Source organism: Humulus lupulus, chromosome 5 (genome assembly GCF_963169125.1).
Source record: "Humulus lupulus chromosome 5, drHumLupu1.1, whole genome shotgun sequence".
Lineage (NCBI taxonomy): Eukaryota > Viridiplantae > Streptophyta > Magnoliopsida > Rosales > Cannabaceae > Humulus > Humulus lupulus.
The window spans coordinates 49,426,265-49,436,323 of NC_084797.1; the positions used below are offsets into that span (position 1 = coordinate 49,426,265).

General features: G+C 33.5%; 1 long non-coding RNA gene and 1 pseudogene across 1 annotated transcript; both read right to left on the minus strand.

The window, feature by feature from the left end:
* Window positions 1-558: 558 nt before the first annotated feature.
* Window positions 559-1,594, minus strand: LOC133780397 (folate-binding protein 1-like; annotated as a pseudogene).
* A 3,927-nt stretch (window positions 1,595-5,521) lies between these two features.
* Window positions 5,522-6,041, minus strand: LOC133780398 (uncharacterized). The gene is made up of 2 exons (XR_009869286.1): window positions 5,934-6,041; window positions 5,522-5,592 (listed from the first exon to the last, which is right to left on the minus strand). It is a non-coding gene; the product is annotated as an uncharacterized LOC133780398 (long non-coding RNA).
* Window positions 6,042-10,059: the final 4,018 nt, after the last annotated feature.

Sequence of the window (10,059 nt, forward strand, 5' to 3'; positions counted from 1 at the left end):
TATCAGCTTGTCTAGTCATGTCAATATATTAATGTTTCAATGCTTTAAAAAAGACACTCAAATCAATTCATCACTTCAGAATCCACAGCTAGAGAAAAGTAAGTAATATGGTGGGAAAAGAGTTGAAACTTAGAATAGAAAATTCATAGAGACCGATTAAAGAGGACATCTGTGAACCTTGATTTAGGTTAATGCTACAGAAACATAAAAATTCCACCAGAAAATGAAACTCAATATATATGCAAAATGGCATAATGATAAAGATGAGTAAAAGGATTTATGTGCACTATCTCTGGAAAAAAAAAAAGAGTCAGATATGGTATTTTTATTGTTTCCTATACATATAAGGATTCTCAGAGATGACCAACCTAAATTTGTTTTTCACTGCTTTTAAGTCTTTTCATATAATCTTTTACTTGCAGAAAACATTTGTGAAGCTGCAGATGATTAAAGAAACATCAGCATTGAATCCAGTCTAATCATTGTCTGAGTAGAATTTTCACTAGCTTTATATTAATAAATATTTGAAAATACCTTGGTCAACTGTGTCTTATTGTATTTTTTTGATACATGTCAACTTCTAATAATAAAATAGTAAAAACAAAAAGGAAACAAAAATTGTTTTAATGTTACAATAACTCAACTAACTATGCTAGACCAGTAATTTAATAATACATTTCCAGAGGAAAATTGATCAACTAATTATATGTTCACATATAGAAAAATCATCTTTTACTTGCCTTTTTATTTGCTTGGTAACCAGGATAGTTCTGGTTCATTTGGGCTTCCATTTTCCTAGCAGTGCGTTGAATAGCAGCTAGTTTCTGACGATGGTTGTGACTTTTCTGTTTGCTCAAAAACAATAATCCAGCTGTAAGAACCATCCCTCCAACTGCCCATGAAACTCTATCAGCAAATGCCATTTCCAGCACCCACTGATGAAAATCATCTAACAGGCCTACAGCCTCAGTTTTCTAGGGCATTGAAGATGGCCGTGAAGATTTCCATGAATCAGAAATTAAGTTTAGATTGGTTTTACCACCATAGCAAGATGTTTCTTCACCAAGTAGATCATCTTTAACAGCAAATCCTGAAGCATGACACAACTCTGTGCCATTATGAACCCACTGTGAAGCCCTACCATAAAAAAAATCATTTACCCCACATGGTGCTAGAACCTGTCATTGCCTCCATGGAGAAGCAAGCATCAGAGCAAGCATTAAAAACTGTCACACAAAGAGCTACATAATCTAGGAGGTCCTGGATGAACGCCAACTTGTGGATTACATATGGAACATTCTATTAGCTCCCACAATTGCAAGCACTCTTGATTGGCCTCCCTAGTTGAAGCAAGCTTCCTTATGTTTAGCAGTGCAGGGTGTGTCTGAGCCACATCACAGCAAGTTTTTTGGCGGAACACCCTGAAAAGTGTCAGATCTTTGGATCCCCTGCTAACCTTTTTTGGAGGCTTCCCGTCAGATGAGAATGGTGGAAAGCGACCACCTTGGGAAACACAGAGTCCATCAGATTTACTAGATGAGAAGGTTAGGATCAGAGTAAGGAGAAGCAAGGAAATCAGAGAAGCGTAGCCCATTTGCTTTTCAATCCGATTCATTAAATGGTAGACTCAACAGAGAACTGACTCGGAAGCGGTGAGAATTACGCCATAACGTCTTGATCAACAAACAAAGTCTACTGTGTCTTATTGTATGATGAGGTTTTCTTTGCATTAATCAAAGAGTCTTCCAATTTCTGCATCAATCATCAAAATATTACGGGGAAATGAAAGCCACTTGCTGATAATGTGAAAACGGAAGTGGTGAAAAGAATAATTATCGAAAAAAAATTCATCTTAAAATCAGTCAAATTGTAGACAAAAGTAGAACAAGTTATCTATGAACAAAAATAAAATCTGGGAATTTTGAGAGTAAGAACCTTAGTACTTTACTTTGAAATTTTATAGAATAACACAAAGATAGATACAGAGATGCAAAAGAAAAAAGAATGAAAGAAACACAAATGGAAGATACTTAATAGAAATTACGATCTTGATTTCTGCCCATAGCTTTACCGTAATTTCTTCTTCTTTCTTTCTTTACAATACAAAGACATACAATGGTACAACATGAGTCAATACCCTTACAAATTCGCATTTACAGAGAAGAAGCCCCAAATAACCAAACCTATTATCAAACCCAGAACAGAACTTAACTATTTCCCACATATAATAAATTCACCACAAAGAACAACCAAGAACAACCAAATATGCTAATGCCGGAAATCACCAAATCTGAAAGAATGTCATTTGAAAGAGATGCTTACCCAGATTTTCCCAAACACCAGAAGTTCTTGCTTCCCCAAATCTGCCCAAAAGTTACGCCTTTGCCGTGCTCAGAAAATTAATGAGATGCTCGGATGCAGAGAGAACAATGTTTGTCTCGTTCGGCGCTTCATTGACAGGGACGACGAGCAGCAGCAAAAGAAATTGGGGGAAAAAAGAAGAAGAAGAAATCGGAAAAGAGAAACAAGGTCAGAGGAAAAATAAAATAATATCTTTAGTTTTTTACTTTTATTAAATAAAATCTTATTATAAAATCAATTTCTTTAATTTCCTTTTGGCCCCAAATTTCAAAAATCATCTCTATTAAGTCCTTTACTAAATTCATTTTATTTTTTAAAAACCCCATTTTTAATTAAATAATATTTTAATCCAATAATCTTGACTAATCAAAACTCTTTCATTTAATCACAAATATTTTAATTAAATCATAATTTATTTTAAATCTCACAAATTTTAGGATAAACATTTCATCCAATTGGATATATATTATTATTTATCCAAATAAATGATAATATAAATTTAGAGGGAAATATTTCTTTATAGTCTCAAAATTGGTATTGATTAGAAAATTTGTATTGTATTAGACAACAGTTTAAGTAGAAATGTTGTCTCATGTTAAAAATAGGCATGTTACAACAGTCTCATTCGAACTGTCGTTTCATGTGAGTTTTAATTTGCATGGCACAATAGTTTGTGAGCGACTGTTGTATCATGTATATTTTTAACATGGCACAACAGTTCTACTACAAACGTCATCTCATGCATGTCGTCTAAGTACAATTTTGTAGTAGTGTGTAGAGCGGTTGAAGCAACCCTGCTGGCCTCCGGTGTTCCGCTTTGACTTGTTGGCATGTCAAACATCTAGCAACAAACTCAGAAATGTCCCTCTTCATTCCATGTCACCAATATAATTCCTTGAGGTCGTGGTACATTTTCGTGGACCCTGGGTGCAAGGAATAAGGCGCTGTGTGCGCTTCTTTCATAATACTTTCCTTAATCTCAGCACTGTCAAGCACACAAATCATATCCTTGTATCTTAGCAATCCACCATTAGACATCGTGAAATCACTACTGCCACCTTCTTGTACCAAAGCCTCTTGTTTCACCAAGGTTTCATCCAATTTCTGTCCTTCTCGGGTTTGTTCTAGTAAAGAGGATTGCAATGTGAGGTTTGCCAAACTTCTTGTGACATTTTCAATCCTAGCATTTATGATCTCTTTCTGAAGAGGCATCTCTATTGCATGCAGCGCTGAGACACTCCCATGTCCCCGCCTGCTCAAATCATCGGCAACTACGTTTGCCTTGCCTGGGTGGTATAGAATCTCACAATCGTAATCCTTTACTAATTCCAACCACCTTCGCTGCCTCATGTTCACTTCCTTTTGTGTGAAAAAGTATTTCAGACTTTTGTGGTCGGTGTATATCTCACACCTATCTCTGTACAGGTGATGTCTCCATATCTTGAGTGCGAATACTACAGCTGCCAATTCAAGGTCATGAGTGGGATACCGCTGCTCATAATCCTTGAGTAGTCTGCAAGCATAAGCTACCACCTTCCCTTCTTGCATCAACATGCATCCCAAGCCATTCTTTGACGCATCACAGTACACCACAAATTTTCCGCCCTCAGTGGGAAAACAAAGGATAGGCGCGAAAATCAACTTATCCTTCGTGGTCTGAAAACTATCTTCACATTTTTCTGTCCATGCGAACTTCTGATGCTTCTGGGTTAAGTTGGTCAACGGGGTAGCGTTCTTCGAGAAACCCCCGACAAATTTCCTATAATAACCTACCAACCCTAAGAAACTCCGTACTTCTGAGGCATTCTTTGGCTGGGGCCAGTCTCTAATGGCCTCGATCTTTGATGGGTCTACTGCTATCCCATCCTTGGAGACAATGTGCCCTAAGAGGGTTACCTGCTCCAGCCAAAACTCTCATTTAGAGAACTTGGCATACAATCGATGTTCCCGTAATCTGTTCAGAGTCAATCTCAAATGCTCTTCGTGCTCCTCCTTGGTCTTTGAGTAAATGAGGATATCATCAATGAACACTACTACGAACTTGTCCAAGAAATCCTTAAATACCCTATTCATCATATCCATAAAGGTTGCTGGGGCGTTGGTGAGTCCAAAGGACATCACTAAGAATTCGTAGTGCCCATAGCGAGTTCTGAAGGTCGTTTTTGGTATGTCTCCCTCTTTCACCTTCAACTGATGGTACCCAGATTGCAAGTCAATCTTCGAGAACACTGAAGCCCCTTGTAGCTGATCAAAAAGGTCGTCTATCCTAGGCAAAGGATACTTATTCTTAATGGCGACCTTATTGAGCTCTTGATAATCAATGTACATCCTCATACTCCCGTCCTTCTTCTTAACAAATATGACTGGTGCTCCCCATGGAGAATGACTAGGTCTTATGAACCCTTTGTCTTACAACTCCTGTAGTTGGTTCTTCAGTTCCTTTAACTCTACCAGCACCATTCGATAGGGTGCCTTAGATATCGGTGCAATTTCAGGTGCAAGCTCGATTACAAACTCGATCTCTCTGTCAGGGGGTAGTCTTGGTAATTCCTTGGGAAACTCCTTCGGGAACTCACAAACAATATGAACATTTTCTGGCTTTAGTTCTGACTCCTTGGACTTATCCACTACACTGGCAAGGAACGCCAAACATCCATGTTGCATCATATTTCGTGCTTCCAGTGCAGATATTATGGGTGTTCGAAGGCCTACTACTTCACCTATAAAGGAGAAAACCTCTCCTTCCTTTGGCCTGAACTCTACGATCTTCTTTCGATAGTCTATCGTAGCCACATGTTTGGATAACCAATCCATGCCGAGTATGACATCATAATCCGGTATGCTCAGTTCTATGAGTGCATTTAAGTAAGTTTTTAGGACTCGCGTTGGGAGTCCTTAAAGAATGTGGTGTAGTAAAAGAATGAACATCAAAATTTAAATTAATTTAACATTGGTAACATTAAATTTATTTTTGATTAGTTCATAACACTTTCGAATAAAAGAAATAAACTTATAAACTTTTTTATTCAATAAATTTATTACACCAACAACAGTCAACAATAAAAAAATAAACCAAATTTACATATTAGAAAGACAAAAATTGCATTTATAAGTAATCAGTTCTCTGCAGCATGAACAAGTTATCATCAAAAGCACATACATCCCCAAAAACAGCAAACTTTTCCTGAATAGCATCTTGCAAGCGATCTTCAGCTTCATCTTCTGTAAGCTCTGCACAATAACAATTAGGATCACAATCATTACAAAAAAGTAAAAGGAACTTACAAAACTATATAGAGTAAAAAAAATTACTTTGATGAAACATGTACAATAGAATGCAAGTGCAGCGGTGTCCTTCTCATTAATTAGAATCTTCAGCAATTTTTATTTTTCAAAATGTAATTTACTTCAAACATGTATGGATCTGACCCAATGTCATCCAATTATCTTCCAAACATTTTAAAAGTGAATGAAGATCACAGCATCACAACGGAGGAAATGACAGTACAGTTCAATGGACTTAGTTCTTAAGAAAAAATAACCAAATCATAGACAGAGAGCAACAAGAGTACCTGAAACTGAGCCAATTGTTTTTTCTACATTTGGTAAACTCAGTTCTGTCCGCACACCTTCTCCACCAATCAACCATGGCACTTTATCAATCAACAAGATAAGTTGGTTGCACTGCACATCAGTCAAAGAAAATGTGTGAATATACAATCACATATATTACCCAGGAAATAATATATACATACATATAGGTCCTACTATTGCAGTAAAAATTCATATATATATATATGGGAGCACTCTTAATGGTTACTACTCATAGATGGTTACTTTAACATTAACTAATAAATTAAGATCAATGGTCCATATTATGATTGATAATTAATATTTCTAAAATAAATTTTAATTTTTCCAAGCATTTGGAAGGGCTACTTGATGACATGATGATCATATATTTATTAATTAATTAAATAATAATAAAAATTCTTATTTAATATTCATTATCTATTCATTCTTCATTCCTTTATTCAATTCCATAGGAAAAAAATCATTTTGGAATTAATAGGATTAATTAATGTGACCGTTATCTTTCTAATTAATGTTTATTGACTAATTAATATAAAAAATTCAAAATTATTGATTTTATATATTTATTTTATCATCATTAACCATCCATGGGTAATAACCATTGAGAAATCTTCTATATATATATATATATAAATTCAGAGAAAAGTAACACCATTCAAGCAAACCACATTCAGAACAAGTAGAGTACAGTTAGTCATAAATTTTCTGAAACTAACGCTCCTTCGGCCTAAAAAAAAAAACATGTTCAACAAGTATAAGTACCACTACTAAGTAAGATTGCAATCATCACATATTAAACTACAAATTATATCAAATCTCGTTCAAAAATCCATTGCCACTTGCAGCCAAATTTCAAAGGTACCTCAGCCACATTGGTAGATATCAGCACCACAATTTGAATCAACAACCAAAATTTCTAACACTTTCGTATTCAAAAGCAAAGGATACATATCTTAGGTGAAAAAGCAAAAGAGAGTTCACTACAACTCTCAGAATCTCAAGTTCCTATTAATTTAAACAAACTTATATAGAGCTAAAGAAAATTCTTATGATTATATTTGCCAACTAAACTACTTAGTAATTTTCACACTAAGGTTTATTATTGCAGAAACTTGGTTCAAATTGGTCTGACAAGAATATATCTATACAAGTAAGTTCAATTGAGATAATCTGCCGTGATCAAGAATGTTTTCAGAAAGATAAAATGACCTGTCAATAATAGTGCTCATACCGAAAATTAATGTTAGCTTAATCTAAATATAGGACAATCCAAGTTAAGCTAAAAATAGACCATATCAATTAACCAAGAAAACATTCCAACATCATCACTCCTTTTTTTTTTTTTTTTGTGGATTTGAATTGATAGAGCATAACTAGTCAAATTAAAAAAAAAAAACATAAAACAATAACTGAACCCACTCCTCCACTCACTTAAAACTCTAACTCTAACAACCCTAACAACATGATTCACTCAACTAGACTATACATGTCCTATTAAAGCAATAATAAAAGGAAATAGAAAAATTTTATGGATTTCTGCGCCATTTGTCTTCAATCAAAGCAAAATGCAAGTTCAGAGGCAGTTTGAAACATTAGACCCTCAAAAAGAACTCACAAACAAATAATATAGATATGATAATAAAGTAATTCATGACTGAACAAAAAAAATAAAGGAAATTCAGTCACAACAACTAAACACAGTCTTAGTTCATGAAATGACACATGCTAAAAGCACACAAAATGTCAACAACCGATGGATGTTTGAAGAAAATAGAATTTATTAGCCTAGGATAGTATAACTATTACTATTAATGTTCTGAATAAACTGTAAGTCTCTAGTAAAATATATTGATAGCTAAGAGCCTAAGAAGGTTTTCCTTAATGCAGACAGAAAGATTGAGAGAATACTAAAGGCTTTGTTGTAGACAATGCAAATTGTGCTAGAAATTAGAACATGTTCATAAAAGGGTTTTACAAATTGAGCATGACTGATATGGGTATGTAACACTCACCCTCTCAACTCCCTCTCCCTCATGCTCCCATAAACAGATATATATATACATAGATTTGTAAAATATATACATAAACAAAACAAAAAAACTTTGGATGTATAAAGGAAAGAGATACTGTAGAAAGCCCCATTAAGATTTGCTCCATCATCGCCGCCACCTCTCCCCGTAGCCCCATGGTTCGACCCCTCTGCGAGACTGAGACACCCACGACCCCTCCGCGAGACTGAGCCACCCAAGACCCCCGAGCCCCTATCGTTTACGCCGTTTGCCCATGACCGGCCCCCAAGCCCCCACCATTTGCCCAATACCCACGATCGTTCGCCGATCGTGATGTTCGTCTGGTTTCCAAAACCCTTGAGCGTCGTTGAGTGAGAGAGGGAGTGTGAGGGAGAGGGGGTTGAGAGGGTGAGTGTTGCGGCTAAGAAGTGAGAAAGATAGAGAGATGGGGTTTAGGGGAAAAGGAAAAAACGTGGCTGGGTAGAATTTTTTGTTTTTATTTTAATTTTAAATACAAAATTTAATGATATTAAGAAAAAAAATACAATAAAATATTGATGATATATTATTCATTTTTGTTTTCTAATTATATTTAAAAACTAACAACTTATAATTTTTTAAAATAAAATTTAAGTATATTATTCTTTATATGATAACTAATTTAAATTTTGATATAAAAGTTATTATAAATAAAAAGTTAATAATATTGAAAATTTAGAAGAAAAAAAATCTAGAATTTAGGACACGCATCAGTTTTTAGGACTCGCTCCGCGAATCCTCAAATAATTCTTTTAGAACTCGCAACGCGAGCCCTAAAAAGTCTAATAGGTGTATATTAAAAAAAAATCAAATTTTTAGGACACACATCAGTTTTTAGGATTCGCTCCGCGGGTCCAAAAAGAAATTATTTAAGGACTTGCGGCAAGTCCTAAAAAGTCCAGGAATTATTTTTAGGACTCACATATAGGTAAGTGTCCTAAAAAAATGTCCTAAAAGAGTGTTTTTGTAGTAGTGGACACAACTTTCACTAGTAAAGTCAATGATACTCTAAGAACAAGATATTTCTAAAAAGGTAAAACCATAATTTTATTCCCTTTTACTTACAGTAAGATATTTGGGGGTCATCTAAATGTGTTTTTCTCTCTACATCTAAGGATCTGAATCAGCAAACAATGGCTGTTATGACTTTATTATTTAGCAAGAATCTGTACACTTACAAATGAAACTTGTTCCAACACAATAAGAGCAAAACTCTCTACAGAGCTTCTCTCAAAACTCTATGTGGACACAACTAAGTATTAATTTTTGTGATACAAAAATTAAGAGAAAACAATGACTTATATATACAACAAATCAAGTTAAAAGGAATAAAGCTCCAGCTCATGTGCCACGCAAGCGAACTTTTAAAGTGGCTAAATCCAATCACCACAGTTTGTAAGAACAAAATGGGCCTATGGGCTTTCGTTCCCACAAATTAGACTGCTGAATGTGCTAACTCAATGAATTAACTAATAGGTGTGTACATGTATATATATACTTTATTAGTTTTATTTAAAGAATTTATTAATTATTTTTATTAAATTTATATTAATATGATATAAATTTTAAATAAATATCTTATTTTAATTAAATAATTTATTTATTTTTATTTAAGGTTATGTTTGTTCTAATTTTTTAATTTGAGAGTGACAACAAGAGATTATATATTATATGTTTAATGTAATATTAAATATTATAAGTGGATTTTAAATTTAAATTTCTTGCTAATTTTTTTTAAAGAATATTTTTTTGCTAATTGATAGTAGATTATATTATATGTTTAATATGATATTATTTTAATAAGTCAGTTTAAGTTTAATTAAAATTTATTTAAGTTATAAAACATATGATTTTATTATTTTTAAATAATTATTATTGTAAAATATCTAAAAAATATCTTATTTTAATTTTTTTAATTATTTATTATTTCTAAATAATTATCATTGTAAAATATCTCAAAAATATCATATTTTAATTTATTTAATTAATTATTATTTTTAAATAATTATCATTATAAATATCTCAAAAATATCTTATTTTAATGTTTTTAATTATT